We start from the raw sequence: 25,113 nt of genomic DNA, 5'->3' as shown, positions 1-25,113 counted from the left end.
TGAACACTGGTTGGGATTGTGCATTTGGCCTTGCCTAAGCTGAATATCCTCCAACTAAATATTGGGAAAACTGAAGCCTAACCACTGACTCCATCCCCTTTCTCAGCAACTGTCTCCGGTTGAACTGCTCACTACCTTTGCATCCTGCTCAACCCTGAGATGGGTTTCCAACTTCCTACCCTATTCATCAGAAAGACCGCCTACTTCCACCTCCATAATATTGCCCGCCTCCTCCCCTGCTTCAGACTATTTGTTGTTGAAACCCTCATCTGTGTGTTTATCACCTCCATTCTGACTTGCCTACTATCCTCTTTCCTCTAAATATCAGCTCATCTGATATTCTGCTGCCCTATTGTATCCTGCATCAAATTGCATTTGCCAAACAGCCCTCTCCTCCATTGGCTCCCAATTCCCAGTGCCTCAAATTTTAAATTCTTATCATTCTATTTAAGTTCGCTCATGGCCTTGCCCCTCTAGATATAATTTTCTCCAACATTATGACCCCTCCCTCCCTCAAACGCTTTATTCCTTTGGACTCCTGTGCACACCCCTCCTCCACGCCACCCCCCCCCCCGCCCCCCTCCACTTTACCATACCATTAGCGGTCGTGCCTTCAGCTGCCTCGGCTCAATGCTATAGAATTCCCTCACTAAACCTCTCTATCTCCCACTCTTTTAGGATCCTCATTAAACCCATCTAATTTGGCTAAGGTTTTGGTCACCTCCCCTCCTTTGGCTTGCCATTGTTATTTCTTACACCCTGTGAAGCATATTGCTGAATTATCTACATTTTAAAGGTGCTACATAAATGCAGATGTTGGGTGGTGAAATGTTCTATTGCTGTTGCTTGCATATCCTCCACATGTTTGTCTAACTCGCATATGAAGAGCAATGCAGGCACCAATGAGATCTGTTAAAAACAGAGTCTGATCTGTGACTCTTCTGGGATTTCTTTGGAAAGGAATAAGGACGAGAATCACCAATGTTTTCATCATCCTTTTAGTAGTGCATGTATATGAATATCGGGTAAGAACATTGTCAGACTCACAACTGACACCTTTTATTGTTGAATAGGCAACTGACACGAACCAGACATGAAGAACTGGAGATTGCAATTAACTGTTGGAACAGTAAGCCTTCAGGTAGAGAGGGGATAAAAAGTACCTTTGGTGGTCCTCTTCCATAGGCTATTGGAGTAGGAAAATAATCTTCACAATAGTGACACACATACCAAGAGGCATACTTGCCTGTCTGTTTGGGGCTTTTAAAGACAAAATCAGAAGTTGGTAAATTAACCCAAAATAAGTCATTCATAGAAACATAGAAAATAGGTGCAGGAGTAGACCATTCGGCCCTTTGAGCCTGCACCATCATTCAATATGATCATGGCTGATCATGCAACTTCAGTACCCCATTCCTGCTTTCTCTACATACCCCTTGATCCCTTTAGCCATAAGGGCCACATCTAACTCCCTTTTGAATATATCTAACGAACTGGCCTCCACAACTTTCTGTGGTAGAGAATTCCACAGGTTCACAATTCTCTAAGTGAAGAAGTTTTTCTTATCTTGGTCCTAAATGACTTACCCCTTATCCTTAGACTGTGACCCCTGGTTCTGGACTTCCCCAACATCAGGAACATTCTTCCTGCATCTAACCTGTCCAATCCCGTCAGAATTTTATATGTTTCTATGAGATCCCCTCTCATTCTTCTAAATTCCAGTGAATATAAGCCTAGTTGATCCAGTCTTTCTTCATATGTCAATCCAGCCATCCCAGGAATCAGTCTGGTGAACCTTCGCTGCACTTCCTCAATAGCAAGAATGTCCTTCCTCAGATTAGGAGACCAAAACTGTACACAATATTCAAGGTGTGGCCTCACCAAGGCCCTGTACAACTGCAGTAACACCTCCCTGCCCCTATACTCAAATCCTCTCGCTATGAAGGCCAACATGCCATTTGCCGCCTTCGCCGCCTGCTGTACCTGCATGGCAACTTTCAATAACTGATGTACCATGACACCCAGGTCTCGTTCACCTCCCCTTTTACTAATATGTCACCATTCAGATAATATTCTGCCTTCCTGTTTTTGCCACCAAAGTGGATAACCTCACATTTATCTACATTATAGTGCGTCTGCCATGCATTTGCCCACTCATCTAACCTGTCCAAGTCACCTTGCAGCCTCTTAGCATCCTCCTCACCGCTCATACTGCCACCCAGCTTAGTGTCATCTGCAAACTTGGAGATATTGCATTCAATTCCTTTTGTCTAAATCATGAATGTATATTGTAAATAGCTGAGATCCCAGCACTGAACCTTGCGGTAGCCCCCCTAGTCACTGCCTGCCATTCTGAAAAGGACCCGTTTATTCCTCTTTGCTTCCTGTCTGCCAACCAGTTCTCTATCCACGTCAGTATATTACCCCCAATACCATGTGCTTTGATTTTGCACACTAATCTCTTGTGTGGGACCTTGTCAAAAGCCTTTTGAAAGTCCAAATACACCACATCCACTGGTTCTCCCTGTCCACTCTACTATTTACAAACTCAAACAATTCAGATTATTTAGCAAGGAATTTTGACCATTATTCATTGCAGTGCAGCTTGAATGGATGTGGATTGTGTGTTTTGTTATTTGACAATTTGTAAAATGAGATACACAGTGGAATACATAACAGAATTCTGCACATGGGCAGTATAATGTATGCACCTGTGAGTATGCTCATAGGTTTGTAGAGCTGTTGCATTGAGAGTGGCTTAGCCAGTCACTTGATGTTCACAAAACTCAATAAAATCCCAGTCAGTTGGGTCTAGATCATCCATGATAAGTTATACAGTTGTGAGTCCAGTGGATGAACTGGTAATGTGTAGCGTGATAAACTTTTGTTAATAAACCAACTAGTTCATAAGAACCCAAGAAGCAAATACATTACAGGCAGTTTTATGCGTGTCATGTAAAGATTGTATCAATGCATGCTCAGTCCTTGAACTCAGAGTAATGACAACATCCGCACCACGCCTCAGATCTGATAATTGGGCATCAAACCTGCCTGATGTGTATGCTCGTTATTACAAGTCGCATTCACCCACAGAACTGTCAGGGAAACCCTACCTTTCTCTTAAGGTCACGTTTAAAACATGGCCAAGCTTGAATGTGGTGCCTGCTAAAGTTGCAGGGTGTTCCTGGTTGTGTTGCTGCAGTTTATTTATCTCATTTCACTGCTATAGATGCCAATGGGAAATTCTAAGCAGGCCTAAATTTACTGCGAATCAGTCAGCATTTCTTCAGTTGAAGTGTGTGCTTTTTAAAAATAGTTTGTTATAGACTTCTATCCATGTAACTAATATTGTCGCAAGAGATAAATCTATTACATGGAAAGTGGTTTGTAAAGTAGAGAAGTATTGATTCTCCAAGTACAGGCTGCGGATTCCAGTACAGTAATATTAGGCCTGCTGCAGTGGACTGGAACAGCCTCACCGAACCAGCTTAGTTCTGTTCAACCAGAACCTAATCAGATCAGCTTAAGGGTGGTTCCTCTGTTATTCAGTAGTAAGATAAGACCTTGGTTCAGTGCTGACTACTTTACAGGGTTTCCATGCTGTGGTTTTGGGAGTGAAAGGGAAGTAAGTTTGATCCTTCTGAATCCAAGCGAAGTGAAGCTACTTCTGTTCAGCTGGATTGAACCAAAGCACTCCAATGTTTGGAGCAGGGCGAGGGCACAGAGTACATAAGAACATAAGAAATAGGAACAGGAGTAGGATATTTTACCCCTCGATCTTGCTCCGCCATTCAATAAGATCATGGCTGATCTGATCATGGGCTCAGCTCCACTTCCCTGCCCACTCCCCATAACCCTTTATTCCCTTATCACTCAAAAATCTGTCTATCTCTGCCTTAAATATATTCAATGACCCAGCCTCCACAGCTCTCTGCGGTAAAGATTTCCATAGATTTACAACCCTCTAAGAGAAGAAATTCCTCTTCATCTCAGTTTTAAATGGGCGGCCCCTTATTCTGAGACTATGTCCCCTCGTTTTAGTTTCCCCTATGACTGAAAATATCTTCTCTGCATCCATCTTGTTAAGCCCCTCATTATCTTGTCTGTTTCGATAAGATCACCTCTCATTCTTCTGAACTCCAATGAGTATAGGCCTAACCTATTCAACCTATCTTCATAAGTCAACTCCCTAATCTCCAGAATCAACCTCGTGAACCTTCTCTGAACAGCCTCCAATGCAAGTATATCCTTACTTAAATAAGGAGCTCAAAACTGTACGCAGTACTCTAGGTGTGGCAAATTATCTTCATGGTATAGTTGTGTCATGGGCAGCAGTTGCTGTGCAAGGGCACAGATCGGCTTGGTGCTAGTTATCTATCGTGTCAGGAGTCAGCTGAAAAGAACGGACCTTGGAAGAAGTACACCAGCAGTTAAATGGTATAGTTAGAAGGGAGTGTAATTTAATTTAAGCATGTAGAAAATACTGCGCACACAAGGCTTTTAACTTTCCTTGGGCAAGTGCTAAAGCTTTGAGCCTTCACAATGACACATTTCTCAATACAGTTATTGCAAGTGCTTTATTTCTGCTCTTGCAGCAGTAAAGCTCTATTAGTGTTGAACTTTGAGTTATATTTTCCATTTCTCAAAGACCAGTGTGGGTGCTGTGCTGTGTTGTGACCTCTCTGCAAATGCTGCTTGGAGTATATTATCTTGTTGCATTTGGTGGATTTCTTCAGTTATTCTTTTTTAAATCCACAGTGGTAAATTTAGTAGTATTGATTTCATAAAATCATAGAATCTTTCAGCTCAGAAGGAGGCCATTCGGCCCATGCTAGCTCTTTGGTCCCTCCTTTTCCCTTAACCCTGCAAAATTTTCCTTTTCATGCATATATCCAATTCCCTTTCGAAAGTTACTATTCAATCTGCTTCTACCATCTTTTCAGGTCATACATTCCAGATCGTAACTCGCTGCGTTTTTTAAAAAAAAGAATTGGGTGCAATGAGCTGCATTGTACAAAACTACTATGATGAAGGGGGTCCTTCTATTTATTTTTGTCTCTTCCCATCTGTCACTTCATTTTTTTAAATTTCTGTGGCTACTTTGTGAGCCGTGTGGCATTTGCAGCCTGTATGCTCTGTATTTATAGGGACTCGCGCCATTGCACACAACTTGCATCCATACAGGGTTGAAATTCTTGTCACGTACTTGGGCAAAGGTCTGCAGGACAAGTGTAAGCAAAATCTATTTATTGTGGAGGTATTTGATTCTTGGGTTGAATTGGAAACTCGTAGAATCATACCATGTTGGACACATCGGCCTTGATTTTAGCCCCCCGCCAATGGCCGGAGAGAGTTGGGGGTTAAATATCAGGATTGAGCAATCTAACCTCATTTCCGCCAGTTCAAAATTTAACAAACACAAATCGGGCCTTTTTTGAGGCTCCTGCAAAAGGCAGGCGAGGGCCTAATTAACATTCAAAAGCTGTGGACTGGTGACATAATCGGTACAGTGAGTAAGGGGAAGGCCTACATTGTGGGATTCCCAGCAGCAGGTCTGAGGCAGGAGGTGCGAACTGGCCAAGGTGGATGCTGAAGATCTGCTCCTTTTAGCATACCCCCAGGCTCACAAGGAAGCCTTCGCCCTCCCCCAGCCTGGATCAGGGCACCAATATTCTCTTCTCCAACTCTTCCATACCACCGCCTCCCCCCTCACCCCCCAACATATCCGCAATGATAGCCCTGATCACTTTCCTCTTCTCGATGGTCCAATTGCAGCCCTGTTGTCGTTCCTCCCCCCTCCCCCCCCCCCTTTCCTGATAGTGGCCTGGAGCTTCCATCTTGTACTGATTGCAGGGAATGTCTCAACGGGACCCTGACCGTGACCACCTGATGTCTGAATGAGTTCCCACCTGTCAGCCAGGCTACTAATTCGGCCTACCGTAGAGCAGGAGTCTGCAGCAGATTATTTAAATGAGGCTCTGCCATTAAGATCGGCAGGGCCTCCACGTCCCCAGCCTTGCCAGGTTTCCCCCGCACTTCCCCACACCCTTCCCGTCTCCCTGTTAATTTTTGGGCATTCAAGTCTCTTGTGGTCTCTTTTTTTCCATATGAGCCACCTAGTCTAATCCCATTCTCCTGCCTGCTCCCAGTGTCCTTTTTTCATATTCCTCTTCAAGCAGCCAAATGCTTTTTAAAATAATTTATTATTTCTGCTTCAACAATAGTTTGTGGCAGAGAATTCTACATTTAAACTATCCTTTCCAAAGATACAAGCAATTCAATGCAGTGCAGTGTACATTGCCTATATACAGGAAACTAGCCAGCATGGAACACTGGGCCAGAATTTGCAGTTGGTGTGATGGCGTACTCTCGAATACGCCGTCATACCACCTTTGAAATGGCCCGAAAGTTCCAGATTTGCACATGAGCTAAGTTCCAAACTTGCGATCTGCCAACGTACGGATTGACAGATTATCCACACTGCCAAAGAAAAACCAATTGCTGGCACAGAGTTAGGCTCTTTGCCCAGCAATTGCGTACAGAGCCTGTTTACATCAGCGTAAGGAGATACCTCAGGCATGTTTTAACCATTTTCATCTCTGAAATCGGATTGTTTAATAGTATCAAATTAGTTTTTTTTTGTTTCTGCAAAGATTGGTGTTTTAACGAGGTCGATAATTATCAGCCAAATTAAAACTTTACTAACAGAACTAAGATGTAGTGAAATTGATGGAGTGAAGCTAATTAGGAATTAAATTCCAATCATGTAAATTAATTGTTATTAAACTGATTATGGGATTTCCTTCAGAAATTATGTAAAATCTAATTCTGTTTCGTGATTGGAGGACCAGGCCCACGTGATCCCAGGTACGCTTCTGCACAGGCTGGGATCCGTGGGCCATTGCACTACCCTCCTACTCGCTGCATCAGGGCGCAAGTTTGCGAAGGAGAGCCGCCATCAGGTAGGTGCGTATTCTTTCCGTAAGTCCGCAGTGTACTCCAGAGCTGTGCTGTGGACTGCAATTTTTGAGCCCATGTGTCTTACAGACATGGAAAACAATGAGCAAAATGTCACTGAACAGTGTTAGTTCTCTTTAAACAAATGTTAAATCTCAAATAAGACAAGGTATCAAAGGATCACCACCATATCTCCAACACAGACAAACTTAGATATGTCATATGACATAGCAGCAGCATCATCATCATAGGCAGTCCCTCGAAATCGAGGAAGACTTGCTTCCACTCTAAAAGTGAGTTCTTAGGTGACTGTACAGTCCAATGCGGGAATTACAGTCTCTGTCACAGGTGGGACAGGCAGTCGTTGAAGCAAAGGGTGGGTGGGGAGTCTGGTTTGCCGCACGCTCCATCCGCTGCCTGCACTTGTTTACTGCATGCTCTCGGTGAAGAGACTTGAGGTGCTAAGCACCCTCCCAGATGCTCTTCCTCCACTTGGTGCGATCTTTGGCCAGGGACTCCCAGATTTCGGTGGGGATGTTGCACTTTATCAAGGAGGCTTTGAGGGTATCCTTGAAACATTTCCTCTACTCACCTGGGGCTTGCTTGCCGTGTAGGAGTTCCGAGTAGAGCGCTTGCTTTAGGAGTCTTGTGTCAGGTATGCGAACAATGTGGCCCACCCAATGGAGCTGGTAGAGTGTGGTCAGTGCTTTGATGTTGGCCTGATTGAGAACACTGACATTGGTGCGTCTGGCCTCCCAGGGGATTTGCAGGATCTTGCGGAGACGTCGTTGGTATTTCTCCAGCGATTTGAGGTGTCTTCTGTGTATGGTCCACGTCTCCGAGCCATACAGGAGGGCGGGTATCACTGCAGCCCTGTAGACCATGAGCTTGATGCCAGATTTGAGAGCCTGATCTTCGAAAACTCTCTTCCTCAGGTGGCCGAAGGCTGTGTTGGCGCACTGGAGGCAGTGTTGAACCTTGTCGTCTATGTCTGCCCTTGCTGATAATATGCTCCCAAGGTATGCAAAGCGGTCCATGTTTTCCAGGGCCATGCTGTGGATCTTGATGACTGGGGGGGGGCAGTGCTGTGTGGTGTGATCCCGACTAACGGATCCATCACAGACCCAATCCATGTCCGGACCGGGGTCAAGCAGGGCTGCGTCATCGCACCAACCCTCTTCTCAATCTTCATGTGACACAGGTACTGGAATTGAAAGCATTTGATAACATGACAACTCTTAAAATTGTAAGCCAAATATCTGCTCTTTATTTTTTTTTAAAAGGAACACTGCAGAACAAAACGCAGTGTATATAATGGCCTGGACTGGGCAATTCAGGGAAAAATCACCTTTGGTTTCTACTCCTGATTGCAATCCAGTCACTCCTGCTGAAAAACATGCTTGTGTGGATGTCTAGTTGAGACCAAGCCAGGCTTGGCTTTGATGGCTTTTCTCTTGAACCCCCACCCCATCATCAAAAGCTTGTTTAAATTTACTATCTTGGTTCACACAGGAATAGAAAAACAAAATACTGCGGATGCTGGAAATCTGAAATAAAAAACAGAAATGCTGGAAATACTCAGATCAGGTAGCATCAGTGGAGAGAGAGAAACAGAGTTATCTTTTCAGGCGTTAACTCTGTTTCTCTTTCCACACATGCTGCCTGACCTGAGCATTTCCAGCATTTTCTGTTTTTATTTCACAAGAATAGTTGCCAGTTGATGAAGTACAGGTGTTTGTATATAATCTGCATTTTCTTTTACAAAAGTAAAATTCTGATGGTTTCTCCCTTTCTCGCCAGCATTTTACCATTAAAATGTTGACATTTTCTGTGCATAAAAGTTAATGGAACATTGCACCCCACCTCAACTACAGCTTACATTGTAGTGAAAATAATGAAGGATTGGGATAGCTGACAGCCCTATTCCTGCATGGCACCGTGGTTCTGCTGAGGCAATTTAGTAATTAGTTTTGCATGTTCAGCCATTGATGAGCTTCAGTGGACTAATAAAACAATTTTCACACATTTGATGAAATGAGCGGTTCACTTTTTTTCACACTGGGGATCTAGCATGTTGTGGGCAATTATTGCAGCTTCTCGAGTCTAAGTCCCAAAGCTCGAGTACTGTGGTTTTGAGTTTGCTGCAACAATCTTTGGTGTGAATGAAGGAATGCCTTGAGTTGACCACCACTGTTTCAGAAGTCAGCTATACTAAGGATGTACAATGTGGCCTATCCCTTTGAATGGGTGCCAGATGTACCTGTGTGTGTGTGTGTGTGTGTGTGTGTGTGTGTGTGTGTGTGGGGAAAAAAAACATTGTCAATGGACTGCTAATTGTATAAATGATTGGCTTTCATTTCTTTTTTGCTTATTATATCGCACAAATACATATATATAAATATATAGGAGTGTCTTAAAGGGGGAAAGAGCATTGAGAGCAATGTTCCCCCAAGATGTGCAACTGCTCATCAATCGCGGGGTCCCGCGCAGACCGCTCACCAGCCGCTGGCGCTGGAAGAGATACCACGCATGCGTGGCCGCGCAGCAAATTTAAAGGGCCCGCGCATAAAAAATAAATTGGAGGGAACATTGGTGGCGAGGTTTAGAGAGGAAGTCCAGCGCTTGGGGCCTTGACAACTGAAGGCACGGCTACCAATGGCGGATGTTCAAAAGGCCAGAATACACGTGATGCACATTTGCAAGGTCTCTCGTTTAGTGCCTGATCTAAGCTGCTTTGAGTCAGAATGACAGCAGGGTTACATCAATTGGGAACTAGCATCCTTGCTATGCAGGGATCAAGGTCCAGGTCAGTGATTGGAGCGTGAGCAGGTACTGCAGGAGCGGCGAGAGATTGTAGAGGGACGTGATCGAGGTCCAGGAGAGGCATGAGTTCAAGGCCCAGAAGAGGCAAGGGTCCAGGGGCAGCACGGACTGGCCCACACTGCGATATGTGTGCGCACTAGGTCCGTGCAGCAGAGCAGGTCTCCAGTCGTCTTGGTTAATCCTTGCTACTGAACCAAGACCTAGCTCTGTCAAGCCCGTGTGGTGGCTGGTGTGCAACGATCACCACACGTTAAAAAAAAATCCAAGCACAGGCATCTTCCACCCTTCAAGATTTAGTTCGGACCTGGAATTTTAGGTCCATCATTGAAACACCTGTGAACTTTTTGACGTGGAAGCAAGTCATCCTCGATTTGAGGGACTGCCTATGATGGGATGATATGCAGGGGTGAAACCAACCAGGATTTATGCTTCCCATTGCGATCCAGTGATTCTTTCTGAAAGTGTGTCGACATCAGGGTTGAGCACAGCATGTGATTGGCTACTTAGACCAGGTACTGGGGACCAGAATAGTTCAATAACAGTATGGGAACTACTACTGGTTACCAATAAATCCATTTGGAAGTGTTTTTATGTATGTGTGCTTTGTAATTTTAATATAATTCCTCCGGATCAAGAGAACTGTTTTAAAATTGAAGTTTAGACCCTCACTGCACCAGGATTGTAGTGGGCAGGAACTGCCCTTTTGGCAGGAACCCTTTTGTACCCACCTGAGAGGCCAGACTGGGCTTCGGTTTAATGATTGATCTGAAAGATGCACATCTGGTAATGCAGCACTCCATCAGTACTGCACTAAGTGTCAGCCACTTTTTTTTTCCAGTCACAGGATGTGGGTGTCATTTATTGCCATCTCTGGTTGCCCCAGAGAAGGTGGTGATGAGCCACCTTCTTGAACTGTTGCAGTCCGTGTGATGAAGGTACTCCCACAGTGCTGTTAGGTAGGGAGTTCCAGGATTTTGACCCAGCGACGATGAAGGAACGGCGATATATTTTCAAGTCCGGGTGGTGTGTGACTTGAAGGGGAACTTGGAAGTGGTGGTGTTTCCATGCGGCTGCTACCCATGTCATTGTTGGTGATGGAGGTCGTGGGTTTGGGAGGTGCTGTCGAAGAAACCTTGGCGAGTTGCTGCAGTGCATCATGATTGGGTCCTGAAGTGGAGATAAAAGAATTTACTAATGAACACTTGCTCGATACTGTAATGTGGAATATTTACGGACACCATACTTCATAGAATCATAGAAAATTACAACACAGAAGGAGGCGATTTGGCCCATCGTGTCCGTGTCAGTTGAAAAAGAGCTACCCAGCCTAATCCCACCTTCCAACATACTTAACCAAGTGAACCCCCAGATTTGTCTGGGTTACATGGTGAAGCTCAGTGATTTGAATAGCTTTCTTTTTAAAGGCAGGTGTCGTGCAGTGTTGGGACCAGATTCTTTGTTTGCACAGCTCATGATCTCACCTTTTCAGAATCTGTCACCATTGGTCACCCTGATAGAGCTTCTAGACTCTGAATAAAGGGCAGCAGAAGCTTAGGAGCCGCTCTTCTAGCTCAGCATGGCGTCTTTAAATTTTAAAATATACAAGAAGTATATTTTTTTTGGCCTTTTTATGTTATGATATAGTCAGCCCTACAGCCTGCGCATGAGTGAGCATGAACTGTAATGGGACTGAGGGGAAACTGGAATGCCAATTATAACTGGATCAAGCGTAGTGAAAGAATAATTTATAGGACTGGGGAAGAGAGCAGGAAAAAGTGGCATTGAAGCTGTGGCAGAAATATTGACTTGCCAAAATAGTGTAGGTTGGTATGGATGAATCAGTGAGATTAACCTGAATGATACAGCTGGAAGGGACGACAGCACATGATTGAGATGCTTATTGTTTAATGCAAGTTCTGAACTGCAGAGGTTTGGAGTTGATGAATCGTGTCACATATTTAAAAGATTTGTTTGCCGTTCAGTAGGGTTTCATGTTCGAGGCTTCCTTTTGAAACATGGACTTTTGACTGTTGAACGTTGTGTCAGTAACCACACGTGATCATTTCAACTGTTGAAAAACAAAACCCCAGGAGAGAAGTATGGTGTGAACCTTTGGCTTGCAATGATTACAATGTAGGTATGAGTAGCTCATGCGAGAAATAAACTGGTACCGGAAGAATCATGTGTGCTTGTGGTTTAAACACCCCTGCTTATTGCACCAGAATATCTTCATACAGAACTGGGCTAGGAATTTCCTGCTAATTTTCTCAGCAGGTCAATAATTCATTAGTCTCATCTCTTAGAAAAGCTAGCCCCTCTTGTGTTGTTTTTATTATTGTTTCATGTGCAGTGTTTTTTTTAAATTCTTTTTATTTTTAACTTAAAATCAATATAGTTTGGTGGAGAAGTGTGTATTGAAAGCCTCTGCTGTATTTTACTAGCATTGGGGGAAAAAGTTAACACTGTAAAACAAACTACTTTAAGAACAGTAACAAGTTGCATTTATATGGCACCTATAATGTGGAAAAAAACATCCCAAAGCATTTCACACAAGGAAAACAGATGGTAAATTGAACACGTGACCCATATCTTGGTGAAAGAGGTGGGATTTAAGGAGGGTCTTGGGGGTGGGGGGGGGGGGGGGGGGGAAAGAGAGAGAGAAGTGGATGGGTTTCGGGAAGGAATTCCAGCGAGTGGGACCTAGGCATCTGATGACGTGGCAGCAAATAGTGAGATGAAGGGAGGGGAGAATGTACAAGGGGCTGGAGTCAGGAAAGGGAGAGATTGTAGCATTGGAGAACGCTTATAGAGATGGGATCAGTTAGGGCATTGAGGGATTTAAATACAAGGAATAACACATTAAATTTGAGGTGTTGGGGAAATAGGAGCCCATGTGGGCCAGCGAGGACCAGAATGATAGGCAAGTGTGGCTTGGTGTCAGACAGAATACAGGCAGCAGAGTTTTGGATGTAATTTAAGTTTATTGATGGCAGAAGATGGGAGACTGGCCAGGAGAGCATTGGAGTGATCGAGTCTGGAGCTGACAAAGGCAGGAATGAGGGTTTCAGCAGCAGATGGGCTGAGGTAGGAAGGGAGTTATGTTGATGGAAGAGTGGCTATTCTGTTGGAAGCTCTGCTTGGGGTTGAATGGGACAGTGAGGTTACAAACATTAAATTTTAGCCTGAGAAGGAGTCAGTGGCAAGGGTACAGAGTTTGTTACGGCATCTGAAGGTGATGACTTTGGTCTTTCCAAGTTTCAGATCATTCAAGGCTGGATGTTAGAGAACCAGTCTGACAACGCAAGTTGTCGAGGGATCCAGTGAGATGCTGGGCTGGCTCTCATTGATATACAGATGGAAGCTTCCCCAGTGGTTTCAGATGAATGTAGGAATATTCCAGAAATTTTTCCTGAAATTTCTACATTCATTCAGACTTCCAAGATACAGTGAGTGTGTTATAACTGTTGACTGTCTCGGTGCTACAGTTACTTTATGGACCTAATTTCTTTTATAATTTAAACCAGTATAAAAATTACAGAATTTAACATTTATTTTCCACATCAATATCACTGGCACATGGCTCTCAGCATTTTAATGCTCCTTCCCCTTTTCTCATCTCTCCCTCATGCCCTCCTCCCTATCCCCTCCCTCATGTCATCCTCTTTCTAAGGGTACCAGACCAGGAAAGTATATTTCCTCTGTTTCAGTCGCTAAACTTCTCATCTCTGGTTTCAGCTAATGATTTAGCTGAGCAACATGTAAAATAATTGCACTAAGGCAATTAATTAGTCTATTGTAGCAGTGAGCTGCCCAAATCAGCTGTCGGCAAGTGCAACTTCCAAACAAAAACAAAGGAGGTTTCAAACCCTTGTAGTTATAAATGGCATTGCTTGAGGTGTGGGGTCACTAAAGGTCCATGGTCTCTGTCATCTCGGCTCTATAGGAGACATTTTCTGGTGGATGATCTTTTGGTATGAGGGATTAAAGTGCTTGCACCAAAAGATCACCCACTGGAAAATTTCCCTTCATATTTCCAGTACTCTTGTTGCTGGTCTTCCCCCCCGCTTCACCTTACACTCCAGCTTATTCAGGAGCCTGTATGTAACCTGCATCCCATCCCAACCCAAGTCCTACAGATTCATTGCCCATGTTCTCACCAACCACCTTGTTCCTTGTTCTCCCCACATTGATTTCAAAATCATCCTGCTCAGCTTCATATCTCCTCACCTATGTATTGCCTTTGCCTTCTGACACCCTTATGCCCTCCCTCCTTGTTTTAGGCATCAGACCAGGGCAGTATAGAGCATCTGTTTCTTAAGAAATGTTTCCAGCTATGCATACCAAGGACACCCTCTTTTTCTGATGCTGCTCTAATGTATGTTCCTGCCCTGCCCACTACTGTAAGGGAGCTTGGGATAGCTCATTATCTGAAAGGCTTTGTATAAACATGAGTGTCATGAATTCCTGAAGTTATTCAATCTTTGCCACTGTTCTCCTACACAGCTGTTTACGGAAGTAGTTTATTATGGTCGGCATGTGTGGTGCTGGAATTGGAGACTCGCAAGCAGGTTGAAGAACTATTTGAGCATGAAATCTGCTGCAGTGGATTTAATGATGTAGCTGCGGAAGTGGAGCTCATTCACAGACTGTGGTTTCGCACTCATTCGTGTCTGCTTTCCGCTAATTGTACAGATTATCAGAAGGAGACCATTCAGCTCGTCGAGCCCGTGTCGGCTCTCCAAGAGCACTTCAGCTAGTCCCACTCCCCCGCCCTTCCCCTGTAGCCCTGCAACTTTTTTTCCCCTTCAGGTACTTGCGCAATTCCCTTTTGAAAGCCACAATTGAATCTGCCTCCACCACCCTTTCAGACAGTGAATTTCCGATCCTAACCACTCGTTGCATAAAAAAAAGTTTTTCCTCCTGCTACTTTTTGGTTCTTCTGCCAATCTCGTTCAATCTGTGTCCGCTAATTCTCGACCCTTCCTCCAATGGGAACAGTTTCTCTCTATCTACTCTTGTCTAGACCCCTCATGATTCTTGACAATCTATTAAATGGGGTTGAGTATACTGCTATATTGACTTGAGACTGACCAGACAAGGGATATTCATGTGTGTGCATTTTGTTGGGGTACATGGAAGTTGAACAATCCATCAGTGTTTTCCTCCCTTCAAGAAAGCTGTTCTTCCAAAAATAATAAATAAATGGAAAATACAAGAAATGCACAAGTCAGACAAATCTGAAGGAGAAAAGTCAAGTTAATGTTTCAGATGTACTCAATTCTGATGATTTTACTCTGAAATATTAACCTTTTGTTTCTTTCTCTAGATGCTGTTGTGTATTAACAAAGTTTCTATTTTATTTTGCCAGATGTCCAGTATTTGCAGGTTTTTGTTTTCTTGGCTCCAGCATTCTTTGTAAATGTTGAAGCATCATCATTTCTTATCTGATGGATTACTTAATACCTCCATCATTATCGAAAGAGCCATACAAAATGACCATTTTATATCCGTCTTCTTGCCCATTCTCTTTCCCTCCTCCCTGCCATTGCAACATTTTGTTCCAAAAGACTGCCCCTATAATGTCTATATAGTGTTTCCAAGGTGGTTTCAGGCTAGAATAAAGCTTGTTTGCGTTATTAACGACTAAAAACAGTTTAACAATGATTATTTTTATTTAACTTGTTCAAACAGCCCAGGCACGGAAGGCATCAACATTTGGTAAGTGAATGAAGCTTGCCGCTTGAGTGATCCTCAATAGAGACCATGAAAAAGATATCTCAACATGATAGTCAAAGTGAATCTTCAGTGTTAACACACCATACATTCTCATTTGAAGTGTAGAAAATACTTTGTTTTCTGTGGCTGGTTGCTGTGATGAACCATGTGTATGTGTACTGTAATGACAGGAGGGAGAAGGGAAAATGAGTTTGACGGGGCATTATTCTGCAGACGTATTGGAGTGGCGTTAGATCTTTCTCCTACTCAATGTACCTGGATGAAGATAAATTGATAGAAATGTTTTGCATATGGTCACAATTTTAAAATTGAAGAATGACAGGAAATGAAGTTCACCAACCTCACCATGGACTATAAACTCAGCCAACGTTGTATCGTATATCAGAGTATGATTGATTAGCTTCTCTCAAGTTAGGGAACAAGAGACACTCTGCCAAAAAAGAAAAGCTGTTGAGTTGCAAGGTAGTACGAAAGATGTGAAAGATTAGAGGAGTAGGAAGTGAGATAGAATGCAGCCCAAGGCTTCAAGCCGTCTTGTGTTCCAGAATACACCGGTGGAGGCATTTGTCATTTTAAGTGACGGTTCAGGGCGCTTGCTTGGTTATGTGAATGATGGATGTGTAAAAATAATGTATGAGAGGAGGCCAGGCGGGTTATGTGCTACCAATATGAAGTTGTTGTGTAGAACAGATGAGTGGTGTATTGGTTAGCAGATAATAGAAGTCGAGAAAGCTTACAATTACCTGGGTCCAGCGTTTCTTTAGTCTTATATTTTTTCTCTCTCTCTCTCAAATAAATTTTAGCTCTTAAAATTTCTCTTATCCATCCCCCCCCCCCCCCCTTTCCATTTTGTGCTTTGCTGCCCAAGTACTAAGCAGTTAACTACCTTAAAGTGCCAGGTTTTAGCCTTGCAAGTTTATTGTAGCTTTAAGGTTAAAGACAGACTTGCATTTATATAGCCGCTTTCACAACCTCAGGATGTCCCAAAGTGCTTTACAACCAATGAAGTACTTTTGTAAAGTAGGAAAATGACAGCCAATTTGCATACAGCAAGCTCTCACAAACAGCAATGTGATCATCTGTTATTTGTTACTTTGAGGGCTAAATTTTGAGCAGGAGACCGGGGATAACTCCTGCTAGTCGAAATAGTCCCATGGGATCTTTCACGTCCACCTGAGAGAGCAGATGATGCCTCGGTTCGACATCTTATCGGAAATATGGCACTTCCGACAGTGCAGCACTGCACAGGAGTGTTTTTGTACTCTAGTCTCTTGAGTGAGTTGGAGAGTTGAACACAATTTCTTTTAATTCTGATCGCCTGGTTTTAAAATTTAGAATGCTTTATTCAAATACAATACAGGTATAGTGTTTGTTAAAAAGGCTGCATTGCCATCTCGGGTTGTGGAGTGAACTAAGCACTGAAGCAACTGAGGCCCTAGAAATTATACTAAAGCAAACACAGACCAGTTTCCTGGCAGCGAAGTGTTGTGGTATGTAACGCTCAGTTACAAAGCTGACTTTGTATGTGGTTTTGGCTTCTCTCATTTCAATAATTCTCTGAGCAATATTGTTGCAATAAAGGCTCCAGAAATGGTCATCATCTGTCCATGTGTTTGACATACTTTTCCCATCCAAAATCTGAACTGTCCAGCGAGTGAAAATTATATTGGGCTACCATCTTCCCTTTAGTTGGCACATGCATCTTGTAAGACATTCCTCAGTGGAGCTTCAATACAGGTAGAATGTCCCGAATCCTCGGGACTGAGACCATTCTAGTTTTCGGGTTTGTCCGGATTTCGCAGACAATTCGATGTCCTGAATCCAGAAACCCTTGGACTGAGTTTTGTGTATTTCCGGATTTCGGAGCATTACATCTGACTGCCCGAATCCGGCAACCTCGAGGCCGGGCTGTGTATTTTTTTGGATTCCTGCTTGGAAAAAGGTATGTACAGCTTAAAAGTCTGGTTTTCGGGAAATATTTCCAGATTCCGGACAACGACTCTTGCAATCTGCACAATGTTCGGTTTTCGGACAATTCTGGTTTTTAGAACTCCGGATTTCGGATGTTCTACCGATATTTGCATGCTGCAATCCTCTGAAGAAAGATTGGATAGGCTGGGGTTGTTTAATTTGGAACTGGAGGTTGAGGGAAGACTTAATTGAGGTGTATAAAATTAGATGGACCTAGATAGAGTGGACAGGAAGGACCTATTTCCCATACCAGGGGGCATAGATTTTAAAGTAATTGGTAGAAATATTAGAGGGGAGTTGAGGAGAACTTTCTTCACCCAAGGCTGGTGGTGGTCTAGAACACTGCCTGAAAGGGTGGTAGGGATAGAAACCCTCATCACATTTTTAAAAGTACTTGGATATGCACTTGAAGTGCCGTAACCTGCAAGGCTACGGACCAAGAGCTGGAAAGTGGGATTAGGCTGGATAGCTCTTTTTCAACTGGCGCAGACACGATGGATCGAATGGCCTCCTGTGCCGGAAATTTCTATGATACTATGATTCTCCTATGAACCCAAGTTCTTGTACAGAAACCCAGATTTGCTGGAGTGCTCTGGTGAGTTGTACCTAATAATTCACTGTCTCTTTTAAGCGTTCTATGTCCAACTGGAAGAATAGGCCCGGTTCTATGTCACTGATGATGGCATTGTTGAACATAAAAGGTTATCCAGGACTGCTGAAAGCAGTGCACACTTAGTTCATAAAATAAAAAATCTAATTTGGATACCTAATCTATTGAACTGCTTTTGAGTTGGTATTGATTATTATTTAGAACAGGCCAGACTGTGACTGCATCACCCAGAATCATAAAATAATTGCAGCAGGGAAGGAGGCCATTCGGCCCGTCGAGCCTGTGCTGGCTATGTGCAACAGCACTTGAGCTAGTCCCACTCCCCCGCCCTCTCCCTCTAGCCCTGCAAATGTTTTCCTTCAGGTACTTATTCAATTCCCTTTTGAAAGCCACGATTGAGTCTGTTTCCTCCACTACCACCACCTGACTAGTTGTTGCTGTAACTTCAGTGAGTACCCACATGAAGTTGACATTGAAAAGCTGTCCTGCGTGCTGATTCATTCAAAAGCATAAAAGGCATATGAAGCAAATGGCAAGCTGTGTACTGGAAATAATCTTGTCTTATGTGGGCGAACTGTTAATTGCTCCTGGGTTATGCTGCCTTGTGATCTTTGTCAAAATGCTTTTGGTATTTGGTAGTTTTCCCCCACAGCAATGCATCCTGTAATTCACGAACATAAACTTATGTTTGAAGAAAATTCCTCTGGGCTTTAGCGCACCAGAAACATTTCAGCTTGGCCTGCGAACTTAACTTTGCTATAGAAAAATTAAATCCACAGTTGGGCACTCTCATGAATGAATGTGGATAAATCTATTGAGAAGCAAGCAGATGCAAGATTCTCATTATATTTTTCCTTTTTTAAATTCCTGTGGGCATATTTAAAATGGAGGCTGCTTATATAAACTGGTCACGCTGCAGTAACATGCTCCCTCCAACGGAGGTGATGCAGCATCACCACTGATGGTAAGTGTAGATACAACATGGCAAATTTACACACAGTTTCTATTATAAATGTGGACATTGGAGTTTAAAATGGAAATATAAAAATAAGGACAATGTATGAATTTAAAATGGGGACTGAATTACATCTGCACACCCTGGGTATTTATTCCCTGAACTCTAATCCTGCTACATCTGAAGATTATTTTTTCACTTGTTGTATGCAACGATATGGGAGATTGACAATAGTATATTTAAAAATCTTATGTCTGTGTGTAGCTTCTGTCAATTTTTTCCATTTATAAATTCCTATGTAATGACATAGACTTGGGTATGCAGGACATAATTTCAAAGTTTGCAGATGAGACAAAGCTTGGAAATGTAATAAATAGTGAGGAGATAGTAGCAGACTTCAAGAGGACTTCGAGAGACTGGTGAACTGGGCAGACACATGGCAGATGAAATTTAATGCCGAGAAGTGTGAATGATGCATTTTGGTAGGAAGAATAAGGGAAGGCAATATAAATTAAATGGTACCGCTTTAAAGTGGGCACAGGAGCAGCGAAACCTGGGCTTCACTTACATAAATCTTTGAAAGTGGCAGGATCCTTGGCTTTATAAATAGAGGCATAGGGTATAAAAGCAAAGAAGTTATGGTAAATCATTATAAATCACTGGCTAGGCCTCAGCTGGAGTATTGTCCAATTCTAGGCATCACTTTAGGAAGGGTGTTTTTTTTATTCGTTCATGGGATGTGCCCATCGCTGGCAAGGCCAGCATTTATTGCCCGTCCCTAATTGCCCTTGAGAAGACCACTTTGCTGTGGGTCCGGATTCACATATAGGCCAGACCAGGTAAGGACGGTGGATTTCCTTCCCTAAAGGACATTAGTGAAGCAGATGGGTTTTTACGAAAATCCTATAGTTTCATGGTCACCATTACTGATATTACTTTTTATTCCAGGTTTATTTAATTAACTCAATTTAATTTCCACAGCTGCTGCTGTTGGATTTGAACTCAAGTACTCTGGATCATTAGTCCAGGCCTCTGGATGACTAATTCACTAACATAACCTCTATGCTCCCGTACCCTGTCAAGGTCTTGGAGATGAAATAATATAAAATCCTAAGCATTATGAAAAATAAGGATAGAATACATGAATCCTGTGTGCATCCTGGTCCAATTATCTCCCAGTCTCTAACCTCGCTTCACTTAAAGACTACACTTGGTCTCAAGTCGACTCCCCATGTGCAATGCCATAATAAATCAACTCGTAATGTAAAAAGTATTTTTAAAACCTCATTTCTATTTTATCTGATATTAGTCAGAATTTAGCTCTGATGGAATTTCTGTACATAGTGAAGCTGACAGAAAATGGGTTTACAAGGGGTTGCGAACACAATTCCACTACATCCTTGTTCCAACTGAATTCTATCAACATTATGAATTCTGCCCTGTGTCATGGTAAAAAAAAAAATCTTGTAAAGCTCTGATAACGTGGGACATGGATGCGGAATGTTTGTAAAAGGAAGCATTTGCTAATGCCCAGAGTTAATGGAAAGAACGGCCTGTTGCCTTTCTTAAGGCAGAGTTAGATAAAATCTATGCTGTATTGCTTATTTTATGTATGACTGACTCATTTTTAGATACACTGAATATGATATAAAGCAACAATTAGCTGCTTGGTGGACTGTGAATAACAGTAACAATTTGGGATGAATATACTGTTTGGATTGTGGATAAACTGAAATTATTTACATGATTGCAGGCAGATTTACAGGACTGTACAAATACAGATATAGTAAGTGTGTGCTGTCACATTGTACAGTTATGGGAAACTGTTAATTCTTCTACAGGGTAAAACAGAGCCCTGACTATGAATTGTGGTATAGATTCTTTTTTGCCAGGGCATGATATTGCGAGCCATGTATTCCTTGCAATTGAGAGGGTGGATGGACAACAAACTCTTTATGGTCCACGTCAATGCAATTAGGAGGCATAAAGCAATATCTTGGAGGATACACTTGATTGCTGAGTGTTCCCTCACCTACCTCCCCTCCCCTTCCCTCTTCTCCACACCTTCCATCAGCAAGGAATACTGACCACGTAAATATATTCGGTTTGCCTGTTTTACCCATTCAGTGGCTAGTGAAGATCCCATGGCACTATTCGAAGAGCAGCGAGTTGTCCCAATGACCTGGTCGCTATAGCTCCCTCAACCAGTACCACCAAAAACAAAAACCAGATTAACTGGTCATGCAACTCCATGTTGTTTTATGGGACATTGCTGGCACAGAACTGTCGCATTTGCCTACATAACAGTCCCAGCACTCCAAAAGTAATTCATTGTGTGAAGTACTTGAGTCATTTTGGCATGATGAAATGCTATATAGAGGCTAACATTTTTATTTTATCTGGTTATTGATCAGTTGATAGTCTCCGGTGCTGTAGGAGAGTCTGTGTGAAAAGAGAAAAGATCAGTCAAGTGATGCATTACAAAAGAGCTCACTAAATCCTCTCTGTTTTACACAGCTTATTCTTAAGTATTTCTTACAGTCTGTAATTCTCTTGTGAATGTTCTTTGGAATACATCAGACTAAATGCTTAAGTTGCTTGTTTATGCAGGTTTAAATGTCTTTGTTTCTTAAAATGAACAATGCGCTTATCAATTGCATACTGTTGGTGTTAGATGTGATTAGTTGTACGTTGATTGAGTAATATATAGAAAATGTTAGGTCTTTTTTCCATTGCTGCATGCCAACTTCATACTTATGGAGTTGCAGAATTTGTGATTGTTGTCCATTACGCAAACTTTAGATAAACTGCCCGTTTGATCATAAATGATAACCAGATGAGAGTAGATCAGAATTGGGTCTACACATTTCAAAAAAATCTTGAATATTTACTAAAGTTGAAGGCCTCTCTGCATAGCTTTTCCTATTTCAGGAGCTATTTTTTTTATTGCAAACACAAGCATTTTCTCTTACAAATTTCCAGTTATTCCATAAATAGTTGTGCTGCATTCTGATCTTGAGAAGCTGGTGGAAAAATCACACCAGACCAAAGCACTACAGGAGTTAATCATCGTCATCATGCATCCACTCTTAACATGAGTTCTTAGGTGGCTGAACAGTCCAAGACGAGAAGCACAGTCTCTGTCACAGGTGGGACAGATAGTCGTTGAGGGAAAGGGAGGGTGGGACAGGTTTGCCACAGGCTCTTTCCGCTGCCTGCGCTTGATTTCTGTATGCTCTCGGCGATGAGACTCGAGGTGCTCAGCGCCCTCCCGGATGCACTTCTTCCACTTAGGGCAGTCTTTGGCCAGGTACTCCCAGGTGTCAGTGGGGTTGTTGCACTTTATCAGGGAGGCTTTGAGAGTGTCCTCGTAACGTTTCCTCTGCCCACCTTTGGCTCGTTTGCTGTGAAGGAGTTCCGAGTAGAGCGCTTGCTATGGGAGTCTCGTGTCTGGCATGCGAACAATGTGGCCCGCCCAGCGGAGATGATCAAGTGTAGTCAGTGCTTCAATGCTGGGGATGTTGGCCTGGTCGAGGACGCTAATGTTGGTGCATCTGTCCTCCCAGGGGATTTGTAGGATCTTACGGAGACATCGTTGGTGGTATTTCTCCAGCGACTATAAGGAAGCTGAAATGTGTTTTATTTGTTGAACCGTGCTACAGCCTTTGCATTGAGTTGTTCGAAAGTGAGTCTATCTTGATTTCAAGGAACTGTCTATGATGATGATTTATTTAAAACAGCATATCTTGGGCATGACTTCGCTGTGGTCCTGGGAGGGTGTTGGATGGCGCGCTGACAAAAGTCTGGGAACAGGTTTCCTGGCTGCCTATGCTGTTGGGCACAGTGGGACTTAAAACATACTTGATTTTTACAAAAGTAAAAAATAAAAATACTTCATTATTTGTACAGGTAAGTCTTTTATTGGCGCTGCATGTAGGCTGTATGCAGGCTGTAACAAATGTAATTGCAATGGAGCAGTGTAGCAGATATAAACCTCAGTCTACCAAAGCCATTCTCGTTCTGATTGCACCTTTCTACCCAGTGGAGAAGAATCTTCAAATGTTGGCTTCTCTCCGACTCCTGTCAATGCAATTTCCAAAGATACGCTTCATTTGACTGGTGGTTGAGTGGCTGACCTGCTGCCTCATTTGGACTAGGTCTTGTATCCAATCCTTGGTCAGTGCTAAGCTAATTGATCTTGGGTGGTATTGTTACCTTGGATCATGTTGCCCTGAGCAAAGGAGGGGAGAATCAGCCAGGGATTGGTACCCATTGCAAATGTGGGTGATCAGTCAAGACGAGATTGGTATAGTGGTGATGCCCCGTGTGGTGGAATAGCCGAGTGATACTTTGTTGATTAAGCTTACATATGGTGAATGGCTCTTGGGTAATGGACTGGAGGGCAGATGGCATTTCAGAAAAGAACAGGGCAAAATTGGGACGGAGAAATTAAACTGGAAACTGTAACATAACTACAAGACGCTGCTCAAAGGCATTTCTATGTTGTACGTTCTTCCTCTCTTTCCCTCCCCCCCCCCCCCCCCCCACCCTCCCAAGAGATTTTTAATGTGTGTGAATAGACATTTCATCAATTGAGATGGCCCACATAAATACTAATTGTAATAATGACAAATTAAGTATTTTAAACTGGGAACAAAGTTCCAGTACACAGTTTCCAGCAAACTGTTAGTAGCTTTGGAACTGAGCAGAGGAAGACTGAAGAGAGGGCTGTGTTTATAAATACGCTGTAAATCCTATGGCCTGATGAAAGGGTTCTTGTAAAACAAGTTGCTGGTATTGTGTTCACTATTGATATTTTGATACTGCAGGGAAGTGTGTCCTTGGGTCACTGGCAGGATCAAAACAATTTCAGGCAATTATAATTACTGTATCAAACAACTGGGCACCGTTTTAAGCTGCTTTTTCCCAATTTACTGGAGGCATTTCATAATCGGAGTGCATGCTGCTTTCTGAAAGATGCTCCTTTTATTTTCCCCTACCCCAAAGCTGCATTTTATTGAAGAATGCAGAATGAAGTGAAGACACAATTTTAATAAAAAGACTGTTGTCCCACTCTGCCCCACATTTACCTGAGCCATCCAGGATGGGAATAAGCTAAGTGAAGGTGAAAAGTGCACTTGTGCTTGATTTAATTTATTGATGCTCTTGTTGTAGTTTATAGTAGGATGTCACTGATTTAAGATTGTGTATATAGTAGGGAGCCTATCTGCAACAAGGAAAATGTTCTTTCATGTGTTGTCCTTTTTTGTAAAATGTGTAAAACAAGAAGTTTTCCCTTTTAAGGCAAGTTTGGTGATGCTCCCTTGATTCTGTTAAATAGACTGTGTTGCAGAACAGCCATCCGCGTATTTTCCAAGGTTAACACTGATCTTGGCACTTACTGTGTGCATGTGTACATTTATATATTTATTTTAAAAATTCTGATCCCAAATGGCCTAAATTTGTGATGGCCCGAGTTTCAAAGGAATATTGGGATCTTTAGGAAGATGTAGAAGCAGTAGAATGGTGATGTCCAAATTCAGTTGCTCAATGTGCAGGTCAGATTTCCTCCATTCCCCATAGTTCCTGCTATGAGTTGTACCTTGTGTAGAAGGGGCAGAGAAAAATCAGATGTCGGAACTTTGAGGGGGTCACTGCCATGCATCTTGTGACAGACAGACAAAAGTGGGTGTTGGCAGGATCAAATCAAACTGAGGCAGAGGTTTGGTGTAAAGAGGAATGAAAATTGAGACCGTGTTCCTTTTTTATAGATGGCTAACTAATCTCAAGAAAAAAACCTTTGTCACTCAGTTTTGAACTAAAGATGAGCATTACATTTAGGTTTTGTACTTGTACTTGCGGCTGAAAACTAATTGGCTTCTGCACCAGCAAACAGTCAGCTGTGACTGACTTCTGAGTAGCTCCATGCTCCCAAACAAGTGCATGTACCATGCAGTCCCGACTGCAGTTTAATATAGGCTGGCTCAATTGTGCAAGTTATCATTTTCTTGTCATAATTATCTAGAGCCATTTAAAATGCAAGCTAACTTTCTCAATGAGA

The 25,113-nt window shown here is 42.8% G+C and overlaps 1 protein-coding gene across 7 annotated transcripts in view; it reads left to right on the top strand.

Annotated features, from left to right (window-relative positions):
* The window catches only part of actn1 (actinin, alpha 1), a 208,944-nt gene that overhangs the window by 7,924 nt on the left and 175,907 nt on the right, over positions 1-25,113 (top strand). The window lies entirely within an intron of this gene.

The sequence above is a fragment of the Pristiophorus japonicus genome, chromosome 4 (assembly GCF_044704955.1).
Source record: "Pristiophorus japonicus isolate sPriJap1 chromosome 4, sPriJap1.hap1, whole genome shotgun sequence".
NCBI classification, from domain to species: domain Eukaryota; kingdom Metazoa; phylum Chordata; class Chondrichthyes; family Pristiophoridae; genus Pristiophorus; species Pristiophorus japonicus.
Note: the sequence above shows the minus strand (reverse complement) of the source record. Positions and strands in the feature narration are given on the sequence as shown.